The sequence below is a fragment of the Schistocerca piceifrons genome, chromosome 7 (genome assembly GCF_021461385.2).
Source record: "Schistocerca piceifrons isolate TAMUIC-IGC-003096 chromosome 7, iqSchPice1.1, whole genome shotgun sequence".
NCBI lineage: Eukaryota > Metazoa > Arthropoda > Insecta > Orthoptera > Acrididae > Schistocerca > Schistocerca piceifrons.
Window position 1 is genome coordinate 58,963,140 of NC_060144.1, and position 19,915 is coordinate 58,983,054.

Sequence of the window (19,915 nt, forward strand, 5' to 3'; positions counted from 1 at the left end):
AGGAATACAAACGTCTCAAAATGAGATCTACAGCAAGTGCAAAATGGCTAAGCACGAATGGCTAGAGGACAAGTGTAAGGATGTAGCAGCATATATCACTAGGGGTAAGATAGATGCCGCGTACAGGAAAATTAAAGAGACCTATGGAGAAAGGAGAACCACCTATATGAGTATCAAGAGCTCAGATGCAAAACCGGTCCTAAGCAAAGAAGAGAAAGCAGAAATGTGGAAGGAGTATATAGAGGGCCTATATAAGGGCGATGTCCCTGAGGGCAATATTGTGGAAATGGAAGAGGACGTAGATGAAGATGAGATGGGAGATATAATACAGCGTTAAGATTTTGACAGAATACTGAAGGACCTAGGTCGAAACAAGGCCCCGGGAGTAGACAACATTCTATTAGAACTACTGACGGCCTTGGGAGAGCCAGCCATGACAAAGCTCCTCCATTTGGTGACCAAGATGTATGAGACTTGTGAAATACCCTCAGATTTCAAGAAAAATATAATAATTCCACTTCCAAAGGAAGCAGGTTCTGACAGATGTGAAAATTACCGAACTAGTCACGGCTGCAAAATACTAACGCGAATTCTTTACAGACGAATGAAAAAACAGGTAGAAGCCGACCTTGGGGATAATCAGTTTGGATTCCATAGAAATGTAGCAACAAGTGAGGCGATACTGATCCTACGACTTATCTTAGAAGATAGGTTAAGGGAAGACAAACCTACGAAAACTCTCTTTCAAATTCCGAAGGTGACCGCGGTAAAATACAGGGAGTGAAAAGCTATTTACGATTTATACAGAAACAAGATGGCAGTTATAAGAGTTGAGAGGCATGAAAGAGAAGGGGTGGTTGACAACGGGGTGAGACGGGGTTGTAGCCTATCTGCGAATTTATACAATCTGTATACCGAGCGAGCAGTAAAGGAAACAAAAGAATAATTCGGAGTAGGAATTAAAAAAGGAATGAAAGAAGAAGAAAGAAAAACCTTGAGGTTTGCTGATGACATTTTAATTCTGTCAGAGACAGCAAAGAACTTGGAAGATCGGTTGAATGGAATGAACAGTTTCTTGAAAGGAGGTTATAAGATGAACATCAAAAAAGCAAAACGAGGATAATGTAACGAAGTAGAATTAAATCAGATATTGCTGAGGGAATTAGATTAGGAAATAGACACTTAAAGTAGTAGATGAGTTTTGCTCTTTGGGTAGCAAAATAACTGGTGATGGTCGAAGTAGAGAGGATATAAAATGTAGATTGGCTTTGACAAGGAATGCGTTCCTGAAGAACCGTTTTACCATCAAGTATAGCATTAAATGTCATGAAGTCTTTCCTGAAAGTGTTTGTATGGAGTGTACCCATGTATGGATGCGAAACATGGACGATAGACAGTTTAGACAAGAAGATTATAGAAGCTTTCGAAATGTGGTGCTATAGAAGAATGTTCAAGATTAGATGTATAGATCACGTAACTAATGAGGAGGTACTGAATAGAATTGGAGAGAAGAGGAATTTGTGGCACAACTTGTCTAGAAGAAGGGATCGGTTGGTAGGACACATTCTGAGGCATCAAATGATCACCAATTTAGAATTGGAGGGAAGCGTGGAGGGTAAAAATCGTAGCGGGACACCAAGAGATGACTATACTAAGCACCGTCAGATGAATGCAGGTTGCAGTAGTTACCAGGAGATGCTTGCACATGTTAGAGTAGTTCAGTTTTTGGACTGCAGACCACTACAACAGTATAGTGCTTTAGCACTTAAGGGAGCTGACTACAAAGTTGTGTACTCGACGTAGGCAGTAATGGCAGGATATCAGGTAGTGGAGCTTTTAGTAACAAAAAAACTGCCAGAATATCTTGAGCGTGTTACCTTGAGTTTACCGGTACCAGTTCCTCGAACTTTACCTGGCAGAACTGTTCAAACAACATACATCATTGTTGCTGATGATGAATTTGTTTGAAAAGATGTACATATTGAAGCCCTGCCTTTTTAGAGGCCAACCAAGCCAAATTTGGATGTTTAGTTATTGGCTCTCTAAAGCAAGAAATGAGACTGAAAACTTTTTCCAACTTGTATCGACACGCTTTTGGATATTACGAGCTAAAATCGAGGTAAACTGTCAAGATGATTTTGTATCTCCACAACTTATTTATGTCACAGGAGAGAAGTAATTTCTGTTATGTGTCACTTGGAACAGTTGACTCTCGGTATTAAAAAGCTCTAGTTGAATGGTGTAAAGAGAGATGAGCAGGATCAAATATATCACTGCAACACCTAAACATACTTAATTGGTCACAGTCTACCAAGGAAGTGCGAAATGAATTTACCGATTGCTTTGCCTTACCGCAAGGGGAGGTTCAGTGGCAATGTAGATATCTTTAAAATATTAGCAGAGCTTTTAATGTTAAAATAGACTTAAATGCATTAAGTTTGGAATAAAAGTTAAAAATGCTATTTGTAGACTGTTAAATACTCGTGTAATTATCTTACCAAATATCCTGTTTTTCCTTGGGCGTGTAGGAACAAAACATAAATGTCATTGCATCAAAATACTCTCATTTAATTTTATACCCATCTTTTGTATTCTGCTAATTTTTACGTTTTTCATTATATTAAGTTCCTGTTCATATAGGGTCGTCAAATTATGAATTCTTTTCCATATTTCTCTCTCTATTGTTTCGAAATCTGCCACAATATTTTCGAAAGCGCCCTCCTTCTATATCTATTCTTAATGTCTACATGTTTTATGTCCCACAATACAGGGAAAGCATTCCATTTTCTGAATTAACTGTTGAGTTTTCTCGCAATTCCACACGTATTTGTCACATTTCGACGCTGACAATGACGTTTTTGTACAGGTATAAGCGTGATGTAACGCTGGTGGGGACTGTTTAAATGATGGTTTGTGTTGGCACAATTTTAATGTTCAAACAAAATTTATTTTTGCTAAAAAACAGACATAAATTGTGCTAAACAAGTTATTAATTGAATACCGTAAACAACTAACAGTTGCTTTAAGACTAAACTGGACAAGGATTCTGGGTTGGCAAAGACGGCTTAGCTCTGGCCCTAAAAATGTGGATAACGCAATCTGAATTGATCTGACGCTGAGCAGACTTTGAGTGATCAAATCTGCTGAAATTTCTCTACATTGGCGCAGCTGAGAGCAAGTGGCAATTGAGATCTGTACTCCCTGACAATGCCGGAGTGGCAGTACGTTACCCTGTTTGCTTCTTGCGGCAATGTAAATTGCAGCTGGCGAGATGTGTGCGGCGGAGGTGAGACGTGGAGATGGCACTTGTGAATAGATTGAGGCCACAAAATAAATGCAAAAATCTTTTGGTCTAGCGATGAGGCAGATGGATCGCAATTGCTACCAGAGCCCTGAAATCATGGTAGATTTCTGTGTGTGACACACTCATTTGCTGGTCGCACCAAGGACCAATTTGGTTCACTTATATGACAGAGTGCACAAGGATACCAAACGTCGAGAGTGGTAAACCAAAAACGAATAAGTGTGCCCTTAGCAAATGAGTAGTGTGAGACATTGAAGTCACACTGCCGGTACAGTAAGAACTTCACCACAGGCTCCCCAGTCCAAACTACTTGCAAGTGAAGTCAGTCTCAGGACAGGTCCCAAGCACCAACCATACATGCCAGAGCTTCGACCAGAAGTGCTTGCCAGACCAAAGTCCCACACCCCAGTGCTTCGCGGCTCCACAGAAAAAAAAAAAATCCGTTTTCCCACAAAGTGCACGAGTGACACCGCCTTCATCCCACCTTGAGCCAGTCACAGTGCTCTATAGGCGCTAAATCTCCCCTCCCACACGACAGTACAAACTCGTGTCGAACCAGGGCGAGAGTTAAGAAACCTACATCTCTGAAAAAAAAGGAAACTGCCAATTACTGGATTTTTAAGTTTTTGCAGAGGTGAAAAGATGATTTTCTCCAAAGTTGTGTCGCTCCCCAAGGCAACAAATGAACAGATGCAATCTTAAAGATCTTTATCTAAATAGCCTGTGCGTTGGAACTTGTTAGTCCTAGCTATGAGGTGTAATAAAGATTCTATCTCTACACGTTTCTCAGATGCCGGATTTTTCTTATACAACTAAGGTGGCTGGGGGAAGTGGTTCACTGGCCTATTTGCACATGAAAACTTGTGAATTTTTATTACATGTGGCTCTGCACACAATGCCCAGTTTATGACTCCGCTGCATAGGCACATTCCTTCAGACCGTCACCCCCAGCCCAGGCTTTGGTTGGTGCTGCAACAGGTATCGTGGCATTGTTCTGCTGGAAACCTTCTCAACGAGGGGCTGACCTGTCTGCTCTGTGTGGCTGTGTGCCTGTTTAGCAAGATTTACTAAGGGATGGCCTCTCCGCTAATTGCTTTCAACTCCCGACATGCCATTTCTACGAGTTAAGCACCATAAAAATACCTTATGCTTTTAGCGGCCTACCAGCCTCCATCAATGTCTGCTCAGCCCACTAACTTTCTAGAGTCTCACTCAAGGTGTGTCAGGTTGTAATGAAATCTTTAATAGTTTTCTGTATGCATAAAATAGGTGATAGAGTAACTTGTCCTCTCTCAAGCGTACAAAACTTCTACGAGTCTGAGAGAAAATTCCAGCAACTGGCAAGTTCTGCAAGCAGTTGTAGCAAGCTGGATTCAACTGAATCTACTAATTTGTGGGCACTCCCCCTACAAGTTGAAGACACTTGCAAATGTCGACTTGTTGGATGTGTTTCCATGTTAAGCAACTTGTAGAAGTAGCTCGCAGAAGTTTACTTGCTAGTGTAGACATGCCTTAAGGCCTCGCACTTCATTAAGCACTGTCCGACTTAAATATATCAATCAGACAGAGATGTGCTGTGAACGAACCAGACTTGATCGCCCATGCATGAGAAATGGATGCTGTTTCGATAAATTGTTGCCGCTAAACTTCGAGGCAGCAAACTTGACTGACACAGCAAAGGCATGGTTTCTGCCACTGGGAGTACCCCATGGCAGTATCTCCAGGACACCTGAATGAAGGCAGCCTGTTGACAGTTCTTCTGAAGGAAGCCTCTCTGCACTCAGGGAGACTGGTCCTTCTTTGTGAAGGTTCAGATGTAGACCACTAATTATTGAGCACCTTTGGATCACGAGGACTAAGTGCTGTCACGTTTTATGAAGCACAGTAAGAAGAGGTGACAGCAGAAATACCTGTGTTCAGTCAACCACTACATCTCCCTGGGGCCTGCTGGCAGTTGTCATGGATTTATTCGAAACAGATTTTATGTACCTGTTAAAAAGACGATAGTGAAATGGAATTCACAAAAACTTCAGAATTTAAAGGATTTCATGATTCTGGGTCTTCATGACATATAAATAAAGAAAGTAAAAAATATAAAAAGTATCTCACTAGTAGTTTAATTAACAAAATACCGTCTTATTGGGCAGATATCACTTATATACTGATTATAAACTTAAAAAAAAGACATAAATTGTGAGACTTCTACTTCCGATGACATTCAAGAAACAATTATTCTGTGATTTTAGACAGAGGAAAACTGAAAAGCTTTGGCACTTTACTTTGATTTTCTTCGTGCAGCCAGCGTTCTTATACCTCACAGTATTTTTCAACTGAGTCATTTCTGGAAAATGGACTATAGTAGGTGGGTGTGACTGTGACGGCACTTTCATGAGTTGAGTCCTCATCTTCTTTTTCAGAATGCGGTTCCACTTGGCCACTTAACAACTGCTCTGCAAGTCTTAGTTTGAAATCAAGATACTGGAGAGTATTCTTCTTTGGCTCATGATTCTTAATTCGGTCAATCCTGTGCTAACTTGAATTACTTTTTTCCCCAGACCTATGAGCTTTTAGAGTTCACTTTCTGCTTCTAGTTCAGATAATGTAAAACGTCATTATCCTGTGAATCAGGTCTATGCCACCCATATTTTTATTGTAGCAGCCTATTACTGCTGGACGAGCAAGCTGAATGTATGCGACATCTTTCTTCCACCATCTTTGACACTGATTCATAAGCTGATTCCCAGTCTTGCTCGATACGTTTATGACTGGCTTTAGGTCATACCAACAACCGGGTCACCAGAACAACATCCCTGATTTGCAAGAATCTTGTCTGCTGTCAGCCAGACTGCTCCGGGCATTTATGACTTCGTTATTGTTCCAGAAAACGATTCTGCTTACAAATAATAATAATAATAATGTGTCAGATAATGTCATTTAGCAACAATAAAAACAAGAGTCATATTGGAAAAATGGTTCAAATGGCTCTGAGCACTATGCGACTTAACTTCTGAGGTCATCAGTCGCCTAGAACTTAGAACTAATTAAACCTAACTAACCTAAGGACATCACACACATCCATGCCCGAGGCAGGATTCGAACCTGCGACCGTAGCGGACGCTCGGTTCCAGACTGTAGCGCCCAGAACCGCACGGCCACTCTGGCCGGCTCATATTGGAAATTCGTGAAGATAATCACCACTGATGCCTAGGAAACAGTGCTCGAAAATTTGACACTACATTACCATGGACATAACGCTCCCCGTGAGACCCACATTCCCAACTTAATGTCCACACACTACATTCTTAGTGCCCCTGCTTATTACACTCATTATTCGCGGCAGACAATCTTACCGAATCCCATAAGAGTTCGGGCAGTGCGTGTGCATCCGCACTGAAGAAGAAGGTCAATGGCCGGTTAGCCTTATCTATATGAAGATGGTACCTGTTCTTTCGGACATGTCCGAAAGAACATATACCATCTTCATATAACTATTTTAGCTGTAATTAAGGAAACATGCAGTACTGTTAAAACTTATTACACAGCAAAGCCATAAAGGTGGCACTTGTAGATATTGTCTACATTAGGTACATATTTTCATGAAATAATTCTTGAAAAATACGCAGTAATAGAGAAGAAGCGCTCGCCCGATATGGTAACACGTCGCAAACAAAGCTGGTGCTTGGCAGCACGTGATCGTAGTGACAGTTACTCCCGCCAGATGGCTGCACCATACTGTCCATTCAAATGGACGACATGTATTACGACGGAAAATGGGGAAGTGTTTGATACCAGGACAGAATACTGTATGTCCGTTATAATGGTCATAGCGTCTCAGGAGGAAGTCAAACCATCGCTGATATGGGTCGCTGCCAGAAGAATGCCTGGGAGAGGTGTGAGTGTCCTCTTAATGATATAATGAGTAGTCACGGATGATAAGAGTCTGACTGGGAGATTTCAGCCTCTATGACGCTATTAATAATAGAGGGCGATGCCGAGGTTGTTCTGCATCCTTGGCGGACCTGCTAAAGCTGCAGTTGCCCATTTTCTGTAAAACAAACCTTTCTGCAATTGTTTCTACTCATGTGTATCAGATGTTATAATTTTGTTAGTAAGTTTAATGAAAATGAAAGATTATTGAAAAATGTTGCATAAATGAGCCGTATTAATGAAAATCATTCCCCACAGCAAATGAAAAATATGATTGCCGTAAAGAAATTATGAATTGTATGAGGTTTCTAAGGAAAAATAAAGTACACGAAAGTCTATACTCTTAGTAGACGAGAGCACTTGCCCGCGAAAGGCAAAGGTCTCGAGTTCGAGTCACGGCCCGGCACACAGTTTGAATCTGCCAGAAAGTTTGTGTACCTTATTGTTTATGGCTACTGTACATTGGTTTTAGTAACATACAAAGAGTGTCCCTGAAATGTTCCGACAAACTTTGAGCGGCTGTAGAGGGTAATTGAGGAACAAATTGAGGATAGGAAATCGTGCCCGAAAACGTCATCCAAAGACGCTGCAGAGCGTCTAAGTTACAGGCCCCGGCGACCGCCGCTAGGCAGCAAAGTTGACTTTGCACACTGCCGGACCGAAGGAAGAAATTGTCACAATGTTGTTAGTTATTCAGTAATTGCGACTGATTGCCACTATCGCTAGAGGAGAAGATGGGGCCAGCTGCTGCGCAGACGGGCCGTGTCTCCTCTGAATACAATGCTTTATGCCTTTGTGGATGACTCTTTCCTACATGGGTTCACCCTGCAGTTTATTTTTCACCTTTGCACCGAGAAACGTTAGAGATTTTAGAGGGCTGCAGGAGAAAAATAAACTGCAGATGGAAACTCTTTGTCCGAAACCGTCAACCACTGAGGCAACAGAGCATCGCATTCGTAGGAGATAATCCCGCTCTAGGCAGCAGCTAGATCCATCCTCTCATCTGGTGGTCATGGCAATCAGTAGCGCTTACTGAATAATAACAGTGCGAGATGTGTCGCCCAGGTCCGTGAGCTGAAAAAACTACGTTTGCGACTGAAGCGGTGGTCTAATGGCAGACGCCGGTGCCTGTAACCTGGAAGTTCCGAAGCATCGCTGGATGACATTTCCGGACACGGGTTCCTATCGTGGGAATCATTACAGTCCTCAAAATTATTAGTTTTGTCTAAGTCTGAGGGTATTTCCTCTGTCACATATACAGTGTGTTCATTTTAACTGAAGACACTGAAATATATCGAAAACTACTCATCGGATCTAACAAAAGTTATGATTCCATTTTGTTTGTCTCTGAGGGGAACTTCCAATGATGCCACTCGCGATCCCCCGCCCCAACCCGTGCGTGGGTGGCGGGGGCAACTTTGAAATCTTCAATGGAAATCCCCATTTTCTATTGCAGGTTACAATTCTACGGTAAAATCTACAGATGTTTCGTCCGAAGCATTTTATCCGTATCGCCACAGATGGCGCTGTAATCGGAGGAATAGAAATGTGTAGACAATCTTAATTTACGACGTGCTACTCAATGGCCTTCGAATACGCAATGGCACGTGGGACTACACCTACATACTGCGAGGGTAGGAGAGGCAAGTATTTCACAACTAATTGGAAACCCCACTCGCAGCGTTGTTTTCCTACGGTATATCGAACAGGTGACAACTCGACGCCCCACTGTGGCCGTGGCTGGAGGCGAAATCTGCTCTACTTTTCCAATTAGAGTAAGTGTTCAAACGTAATGCCGTCAGCTTCAATACACTTAGTTATCCGCTTTTCAATTGACCGCACGTAGTACAGAAGCATATCTGCGGGAGCACAGGCATTTGTGATGCCGCCAACCTTGTCTTCACTGTCTGTTGGCAATTTGCTGGTAAGCCGTATCTTTTAATATGGCCACAGAACGAAATTCGGCCACGTCAAACCCGGTGACCTAGCATTCTAATTAATAGGACCATCTCTGCCAATCCACCGACCAGTGTAAACACGATATAATACCTCCCGTGCTCAATTGCGTAATGCGCTGGTCACCGTCATGCTGAAACCACATAGTTGTCGAACGTCCAGGGCAACATCTTGCAGTAGAACCGGTAGCTTCTGTTCCAAAAACGTTAGATATATCCGTCCAGTCAACGTGCCGTCGATATAATACGGACCAATGAGTTTGATCCCCCACGACGCCACACCATGCGTTAACCGACCAACGTCGTTGATGGTGACCTTCCCATAAAATCAGTAGGGATATTGTACACTCCATTAATGCATGTTATGCCGGTTAACGCGACCACGGTTTGTGAATGTAGAATTACCGGCAAATAGTCCTCGGTAAAGAACTCGGGGGTCATTTGCATTTGTTGACGCACCCATTCACAAAACACTACCCGGTCATGGAAATCGGCGCCATGAAGTTCTTGACGCAGTGGTGCGTAGTATGGATGATACTTTTGACGATGCACTACTGTTACAATACCGGATTCGCGGTGTAATTGCCAGGCGCTTATACGTGGGTTGTAGTGCACTGCCGCTAGTAAAACTATTTCCTTAGCCTCTTTTGTAACACGTTTACTTTGATTCCTTAAGCGAGTCTATGCGCTGCCATCAGACATTAAAACCGTTCATAACCTTGTAAACGAAGGAACGAGAGCGAGCGTTCTCTAGAAAACTGTCGGCATACAAGGCAACAACTGCCTCAACATTTCTCCTACAGTTGCACGTCTGTTCTCCAGATGACAGGTAGTTGTGCATGTAATAAACAGTGCGCAAGAGTTGTAATGTTTAGAGCCGCTTTCTGTTCTACGTCTGCACGATGCGTGAGCTCCGCTCGCGGTGTACTGCCTGTTATGATACGTCGTAGTTCGCTACACGGCCACGTGGCGCGTCGAGTAGTCCCTTATTCGATATGCCAGAGCAATACAACGTTGCGAATGAGGTTTCCAGTTAGAAGTTATAAAATACTTGCCTGCCCTACCCTCGCAATATGGAGGTGGGGTCCCATGTGCCATTGGCTATTCGAGGACTATTGAGAAGCATATCGTAAATTACGATTGTGTACCCATTCCTATCCCTCCAATTAGAGCGCCATCTGTGGCGAAACGAAGAAAATGCTTCCGACGAAACGTATGTAGATTTTGCCTTAGAATTGTAATCTGCAATAGAAATCCGATAGTAATCCGAAATAAAAAAACCGCGGGGTCACATGAAGATTTCAATGTTTCCCTCCGCCACCCAGACTTGGGGTGGGGCACGGCCGCCTGTATAAGAGGCCGGAGTCGTCAAGCTGACAACGACGTAGCCTGTAACGTCAGTAGGCCGGCTAGCGTGACCAGCTAGGCCGAGACTAAAGTTTAGATTTCGTCGAATGGAGAAGACGTGTCAGATATAAATACGCAATCACTTTTTTTTGTAGATTTGGTCCCTATAAATAAGACAGTAACCTAGAAAAGCTAATTTCTCGCAGTATTACGCCGACTTTATGTCGGAATTACGCATTTTATTCTCGTTTCCTTGCAACGATGAACTTTTCAATAACTCACATGTTCTTCATATTATGACGTTTCTTACCCGAGATTTGGATATACAAGTTCGGCAAACAATTTTGTGAGTTGCCTACTAACATTATTTGCAGACTTGCAATTATTTCAGTCTGTTATTTGGAATGTACTATCATATTCCTTCCTATATAAATGACAAACATGACAAACACCTTCTTGGTGGCTGCACCTTACTTAAATACGATGGTAACCCAGGGAATATTTTTGGCACAGCTTCTGGTAAAAGCTGGCCTTTGACGAGGAAACTCGTGACAGTTCCCATCAGAATCTTTGTAAATCTCCACTCTTGATACGTCACTTTCTTCAAAATGTTTAATGCAAACAACACTTCCATTTGATGGAGTCGAGTCCTTTCTGGGGATATTTCTTGTCCATCGTTTTCTGTTTTCCTCTTCAGTAGGGAATCTGAACACTGAGATGTAACCCTCTTCATTGCTGGATTTGTAGTTGCTGTTGCAACCAGGAACACAACATTTTTCTGGCATCTGCAAATAGAATGATTCATTAATTGCTAACATCTTAAATCAAAATACTATTATGTAAAAATAGCAAATGAGAATTTGAGTGGACTGGTTTTTTCTACTGCTTGGACATCACGAAACACAAGTCTACAATAGAATCAAATGTGTAGAAATATTCATAATATTAACACAAATCACTTAGGAGAAGATTCTGATACTAACCTTATGAATTCAAAACTTTATTTTCGAATTGTATCTGGAATATAGTAGAACTTTTGTTGCAATTGCGTAGACGAAAGTCGTTCACGTAGCACACTTGCACATATACATGTAAAAACACTACAAACTTCACAGAATTGTATACTTGCATTGTGTTATATCTTCTACTGTAGTCACGACTACCTGCTATAATTTTTGCAGAGTCCAGTACAGCATAATTACACTGTAATGTCGGATAAAACAGACACCGCGAGAGTACGTAAACAACTGCTTCCGTTCGCTACCTTATAGCCACAGGCATGCGGTAGGCCTTAACGTAAGGTTGCCACATTTCAGTCCTCCGGCCTCTAATACAGGTCGCCGTGGGTGGGGTCGAATAGGGGCGGTGGCAGATACAGAAAAACCTCAAAGAGGGGGCGCTAAAGATATCTCGAGCTACTTTTACTTTTACCGTAATAAAGAGTTGGGTATGGGAAACTATTGTTATTAGCAAAAATATTGTTACGAATCTCTTAACAATATTGTTGCTGAGAAATTACTACCTACTACTATTATTAATACTTCGAAATCAACCGATCACTCTGACTCTTGACTAATCTTCACACCTGCACTTGCTACAACTAGGACTCTTTACTTATTTATTCTTCAGTCTTAATATTTCTGCTTCTGAAAGTAAACCAGCTTCCTATTCGGCGAATAGTCCGTATTTGTAACGCTACGTATCGAAGGTTCTCTGTACATGAAAACGGAAGAATATTCGCGGCTTTTCTCGAACAAATGCTAGACAGAATAACGTATCGAGATCACTAGAATGACCGCTACTTTTCTCGTAGGTATGTGTTAGCTATCTGCGTGCCAGACAGAAACGTATAAGATACGATGACGCGGACGCGCGAGCTACATAGGAAAGTACAGCTACTCGATAACTCGATTCAGTCGAGTCGACTGGCGAAAGAAATGAAGGAATAACGTGGAGACTGACCGGCGGGGGCGGTGTGGGTGGCAATGCGGGTGGCCCCGAAAGGTGGCTGGGGAGGGGGGCGGGAAAGGGGGGGGGGGGCGCTGTCCGCGCGCCTGTCATACGTATTCGCCACTGGGTAGGGGTCGAGTGTTGTATCATTGGATGCCTACCTCCGAAACAAACAAATTGGAATTATACCTGTGGTGTCACCGCCAGACACCACACTTGCTAGGTGGTAGCCTTTTAAATCGGCCGCGGTCCGCTAGTATACGACGGACCCGCGTGTCGCCACTGTCAGTAATTGCAGACCGAGCGCCGCCACACGGCAGGTCTAGAGAGACTTCCTAGCCCTCGCCCCAGTTGTACAGCCGACGTTGCTAGCCATGGTTCACTGACAAATTACGCTCTCATTTGCCGAGACGATAGTTAGCATAGCCTTCAGCTACGTCATTTGCTACGACCTACCAAGGCGCCATTTATCCTTTGCTATGTATCTAATGAAGCATGTACAGTAACGAGAGATGTTCTACAATTATGAATTAAAGTTAAGTATTCCAGAAGCTATGTACTATTTTTGGCTACTATAATTCCTTGTCATTTTCCAGACCTCACGCTAGTTTGCGTGAGCTTAACAGCGTGCATTTCGGCCTCCTCAAGTAAAACGGTGTTGGCACTTATGCCAACACCTCAAGTGGCGACGAGGATGGGATACGAACCCACGCGTGCAAAGCACATTGGATAAAGTTTTCAGGCGTTTCCTAGCTCCCCTCGGACCGAATGGCAGGGTGCGGGTGGCACAGCCTCGCCTGTTGTTAGGCTCCCCACCTCGTCGCATACGTCAACATGGGGTTCTCCCCACGGCGGGCGGAAGCCTTATCACACAACCGTTCGCCGATTTGCGGGGAAGGAATGTGGTGTCACCGCCAGACACCACACTTGCTATGTGGTAGCCTTTTAAATCGGCCGCGGTCCGCTAGTATACGACGGACCCGCGTGTCGCCACTGTCAGTGATTGCAGACCGTGCGCCGCCACACGGCAGGTCTAGAGAGACTTCCTAGCCCTCGCCCCAGTTGTACAGCCGACGTTGCTAGCCATGGTTCACTGACAAATTACGCTCTCATTTGCCGAGACGATAGTTAGCATAGCCTTCAGCTACGTCATTTGCTACGACCTACCAAGGCGCCATTTATCCTTTGCTATGTATCTAATGAAGCATGTACAGTAACGAGAGATGTTCTACAATTATGAATTAAAGTTAAGTATTCCAGAAGCTATGTACTATTTTTAGCTACTATAATTCCTTGTCATTTTCCAGACCTCACGCCAGTTTGCGTGAGCTTGACAGCGTGCATTTCGGCCTCCTCAAGTAAAACGGTGTTGGCACTTATGCCAACACCTCAATACCTTTATTTGATCCGACGTACAATTTTCGGGATATTTCAATTTCTTCAGTTCAAATGAACACTCTGTATATTGAAACTTCCTGGCAGATTAAAACTGTGTGCCCGACCGAGACTCGAACTCGGGACCTGTGCCTTTCATGGACAAGTGCTCTATCATCTGAGCTACCGAAACATGACTCACGCCTGGTCCTCACAGCCTTACTTCTGCCAGTATCTCGTCTCCTACCTTCGAAACTGGAAACTCTGTATATTGCGCACCAGGTGCAATGGCTTTTCTGATGGCTGGCATTCCCAAAGATATTAATAGTTCTGAGGGAATTTCGTCTATTCCAGGGACATTGTTTCGATTTTGGTCTTTCAGGACTCCCTCGAATTCTTATTGCAGTATCAGATTTTCTATCTCATCTTCATCTACTTCCTCTTCCCTTTTTCTAATATTGCCTTCAAGTTTATTTCCGTTCTATAGCCCCTCTGTATATTCTTTCCACCTTTCAACTTTACATTCTTTGTTTAATACTGTCGGTCTGGTAGAGCTCTTGATATTCATACAGATCTTTCTATTTCCTCCAAAGGTCTGTTTACTTTTCGTCTAGATGGCTGTATATTTTTCCCCTAATTATACATGCTTCTATAGCATTGATTTTTTTTCCTCTAGCAATTCCAGCTTAGGCATTTTGCACTTTCTTTCAGTTTCATTTTTTAGACATCTGTATTAGCTTCCACATGCTTCATTTGCTGAAGTATTATATTTTCTCCCTTTGTAAATTAAATTAAATTCGGTATCTCCATGATATCCAAAGACTTCTACTAAGCTTTGTCTTTTTAACTATTTGACCTTCTGCTGCTTTCTCAAAACTAACCATTCGTCTTTTGTTGTTTTCCTTTCCCCTGTCTCAGTCAAACATTGCCTACAACTTCCGGTCTGAAACGCTCAACAACCACTCGTTCCTTCAATTTATCCAGCTTCAGTCTCATTACTATCCTTCAGTTTACTCATTATAAGGAGCGATCTGTGATAACAGATTAGAGAAACTAAACTTCTTTGCCAAGATCGCTAACAAAAACCTATATTCCCCTCAACCGGCATTGGTAATCGATGTTGCAATCTTCAAGTCTCGACAGACAGGTTATTGCACATTTCTTAAAATAGCAGTAAAAGTACGGTTTCTCATGAATTGGCAGGTAAGTACAGACTAGAACTCTGATGCATCGGCATGTCAAAATTCAGACAGCTATATACATAGTTATTCAGCACAAGCATCTGTCTTATGCCACTCACAACAGGGCACATCACTGCAGATAGGGCGCCGCTAAAGTGTAGCACACTGTGCTCTATTGTCAGTGACATAAGACAGAGGTGTGTAGTGAATAGCTGTGTGTAAAGAGCGTTCCTGTAAGAGCGTACAAAAATATAACAGGTCATCGAGGCAGCTCCACTGCACAAATTGAGATTGGGAACCTGGGATCGAAGAAACCAGCTTAAGGAAGTAATAGGAATAAAATCACATCACTGTGATCTTTTTATTTACATTAGTTACAGTTGACTACAGATATCATCACTGAAACAATGAACGTACCATTTGTATTGTATCTTGCAAAATGTGCTGAAACTGGCGGCCATCAACCTCAATGCAAGCATGACATCGGCGAACAAGGTTTTGGCGCACCCTGACAGATATCCCTGGTGCGTTTCAAAATGCGGCTACAATTCTGGCAGCTAATTCTATCTTCGTATCCACTGTGGTCTCATACACAAGTGACTTTAGACATCCACAGGAAATAATCAAGGTAATTCAGGTCAGGTGAGCTCGCAGGCCATGGAACAGAACCTCCCCTTCCAATCCAGTGACCAGGAAATGCAGCACTTCGATGGTTGCGGACATCCACATTGAAGTGAGTCGGTGCACCGTCATGTTGTATCCATATCCTGTCAAGAGCAGCCGAGGTTCTACATTTACATCTACATTTATACTCCGCAAGCCACCCAACGGTGTGTGGCGGAGGGCACTTTACGTGCCACTGTTATTACCTCCCTTTCCTGTTCCAGTCGCGTATGGTTCGCGGGAAGAACGACTGCCGGAAAGCCTCCGTGCGCGCTTGAGTCTATCTAATTTTACGTTCGTGATCTCCTCGGGAGGTATAAGCAGGGGGAAGCAATATATTCGATACCTCATCCAGAAACTCACCCTCTCGCAACCTGGACAGCAAGCTACACTGCGACGCAGAGCGCCTCTCTAGCAGAGTCTGCCACTTGAATTTGCTAAACATCTCCCTAACGCTATCACGCTTAACAATAACCCTGTGACAAAACGCGTTGCTCTTCTTTGGATCTTCTCTATCTTCTCTGTCAACCCGACCTGGTACGGATCCCACACTGATGGGCAATACTCTAGGTCGAACGAGTGTTTCGTAAGCCACCTCCTTTGTTGATGGACTACATTTTCTAAGGACTCTCCCAATGAATCTCAACCTGGTACCCGCCTTACCAACAATTAATTTTATATGATCATTCCACTTCAAATCGTTCCGCACGCATACTCCCAGATATTTTACAGAAGTAACTGCTACCAGTGTTTGTTCCGCTTTCATATAATCATACAATAAAGGCTCCTTCTTTCTATGTATTCGCAATACATTACATTTGTCTATGTCAAGGGTCAGTTGCCACTCCCTGCACCAAGTGCCTATCCGCTGCAGATCTTCCTGCATTTCGCTGCAATTTTCTAATGCTGCAACTTCTCTGTATACTACAGCATCATCCGCGAAAAGCCGCATGGAACTTCTGACACTCTCTACTAGATCATTTATATATATTGTGAAAAGCAATGGCCCCATAACACTCCCCTGTGGCACGCCAGAGTTTACTTTAACGTCTGTAGACGTCTCCCCATTGATAACAACATGCTGTGTTCTGTTTGCTAAAAACTCTTCAATCCAGCCACACAGCTGGTCTGATATTCCATAGGCTCTTACTTTGTTTATCAGGCGACAGTGCGGAGCTGTGCCGAACGCCTTCCGGAAGTCAATGAAAGTGGCATCTACCTGGGAGCCTGTATCTAATATTTTCTGGGTCTCATGAACAAATAAAGCGAGTTGGGTGTCACACGTTCGCTGTTTCCGGAATCCATGTTGATTCCTACAGAGTAGATTCTGGGTTTCCAGAAATGACATGATACGCGAGCAAAAAACATGTTCTAAAGTTCTACAACAGATCGATGTCAGAGATATAGGCCTATAGTTTTGCGCATCTGTTCGACGACCCTTCTTACGTTCCCCAACAACACAGGTAGCACTCTTTGCACGAGCCTCTAGTACAGGTGGTCATTCGACGGCCAGGTAAAAGATATGGCCCAACGATACTGTCTCCTGCAATGCCGGACCAGATATTCACAGCAAAAAGCACTTGATGGTGTGACTCTGCTACAGCATGAGGGTTCTCCTCACCCAACACGTGGCTATTCCTTCTGTTCGAAATACTATCACTATCAAATGAGAGCTCGTGAGCAAACAGCATGACTTGGGAGAAAATCTGGTAGATCAATCCATTGCTGGAGCAACCACTCACAGAATGCGACCTTGGTGCAAAGTCAGTCAGAAGCATTGCATTGACTCGTTATGGGTGATACGGGTGTAATTGTTGGTTGTAGAGTACTCGCCACACGCTGGTTTGTACAGCGCCAATTGTCCGTGCAGTAGGACGAGTACTTGTAATGGGTTCCAGTACAACACATTCCAGCACCTTCTCTTCAAAATCGAGAGTGCGAGTGGGCCTCATGTTGCCAGGATCTCCGTTTCTTCTTTCCAGTAAACCAATCTCCTGCACTCGTCGATCGGGAGAAATAAACTCTCGTCGAGAACGAATGATGGCTGTTAGGAAATCGTTCCCTGTACAGCCTTTCAGCAGCGGGAGCATTGCAACGTACTTCCCCATACACGTGGTGCATGTCAGTGAGTACTGCGAAACTGAACCGGTACTGCTCTGTAGCACTGTACGTCCCTGAACAGTACTGAGTAATGAACAGGTCTAATCGTTGATTCATTGCACGTTCTGTCATGGGACAATATAAATACGATACAACAGAGCCGCCTTATGGACAAGTAAAGTAAACAAAACCTGCATCATGGCTTCATAATACTCAGGCTTGTCCTCCCTTTTTCCCTGCAGTAAATAAAGAACGTATAAGGGGCGTTGAAAGAGAAACGAGCCGGAGGCATAATTACAGAAACCAGTACCTGTAGAAGTACTGACCCTGGCTGTTGAGATACTTGTCCCACTGTGACACAAGGCCGTGAATGGCTGTCTCATAAAATTCCCGGGTCTGCTATGTACAGCTGGACGTCGTCGTCCGAGGAAAGGTTATGCTGACGTTATTCTTTGGCCAAGATGGCCCCCTTCTGATGCACTTCCGGCAGCACGGGACAACAGAGAATACCCATCGTTACTACAAGCCTTGACCACCCTTCTCCAAGCGATCAAATCAAAACAACGAGGCAGTCTCACCCGTGGGGTTCATTCTACTTCACGACAATGCAAAGCCGCATACGGCCAACACAGATTAGATTACATTAGATTAGATTAGTACTTGTTCCATAGATCATGAATACGACACTTCGTATTGATGTGGAACGTGTCAGGTTAATAAAAGGTGTCCATACAAGATATTACATTACACAAAATATTACGCGACACAATTTTTTTTTTTTTTTTTTTTTTTTGTAGGTGTTGGGGAAATTACCCACTTACTATATCCAAAAATTCATCTAATGAGTAGAAGGAGTTGCCATTAAGTAATTCTTTTCATTTCCTTTTAAATGCTATATGGCTACCTGTCAAACTTTTGATGCTATTAGGTAAATGACCAAAGACTTTTGTGGCAGCATAATTTACCCTCTTCTGCGCCAAAGTTAGATATAACCTTGAGTAGTGAAGATCATCCTTTCTCCTAGTGTTGTAGCCATTGTAAGTAGCGTGAATAAAAGGACGCTATGTGCAAGAAGCATGAAGCGCCCTTTGAATGTATCCTGACAGCTAAAAGAGCCACGCGCACTTTGAATAAGAAAATGCTACTTGACACTGAAATCAATATAAAAGATAGGGTCGCCACCAACTCTAGCCACACGACAAAGAAGAGGTAGCACTGAGTCGGAAAATTACTTAATTTATTAATAAGAAAAACTCACAAAAGAACATTCATTGTAAAGTCATTGATAAAGAATGGGATGCAGTTATTAATGTGATCCAGGCATTCTTCCCGTGAATCAAATATTGAGTAAAGTAAAGAAGGCGTGAACACTATGCGTAAGTGCAGCCTGCAGCAAGATTCGTGAAAACACGATCTATTCCAGAGCATTTGTTTAAGATAAATAAAGGGACACTAATTACTACGCCTGTGCACATGGAAACGCTATAGGTGGGCCAACAAGGAAAACTACAAGGTAAATGGCGGAGGTGACGGCGACGTAACATCGGTATACAAAATAAGATTGAAGGCAAAATTATTTATTCTTTAAAACATTGATGTAGTGCATTTATAGACTGCTATTGCATGCTAACTATGTACAATTGCTTGTGAAATACTATACGTTTCATAACAGACTCGCGTGCCCACTCGGTCCGCGGAGACAATTTCTATGGACCGTGGCCAAATTTTAATCACATGAGACAAAGAAAATTCACAAATACACAAAAATTACCAAGATCCGGAAAAGATTAGAAGCATACACACACAGTTGTAGGCACATAAACATTCACACTGAACCGAGGGCACTTCAACATATTCAACTCCTTTGTGCTGCGTTCCTCTCACGGATCAAAGTCACGACTGCATTGGGAATCAAACTGAAAGTCTACAAAAGCCTTGCATTCCCTGCTGCAACCCAGCAAGTAAATCTTTATAAGACGAAATTCGAGACCAAAAGCTAAAAGCTCCCCTCTCTATGTGACAGCGCGCCACGTGGTCAGTCCAACTCACCCTTCTTCAACTGGAGCACAGCTGTGTACGCTTCCCGTACCGGCGGCAGACTGGCTCCCGCTTCT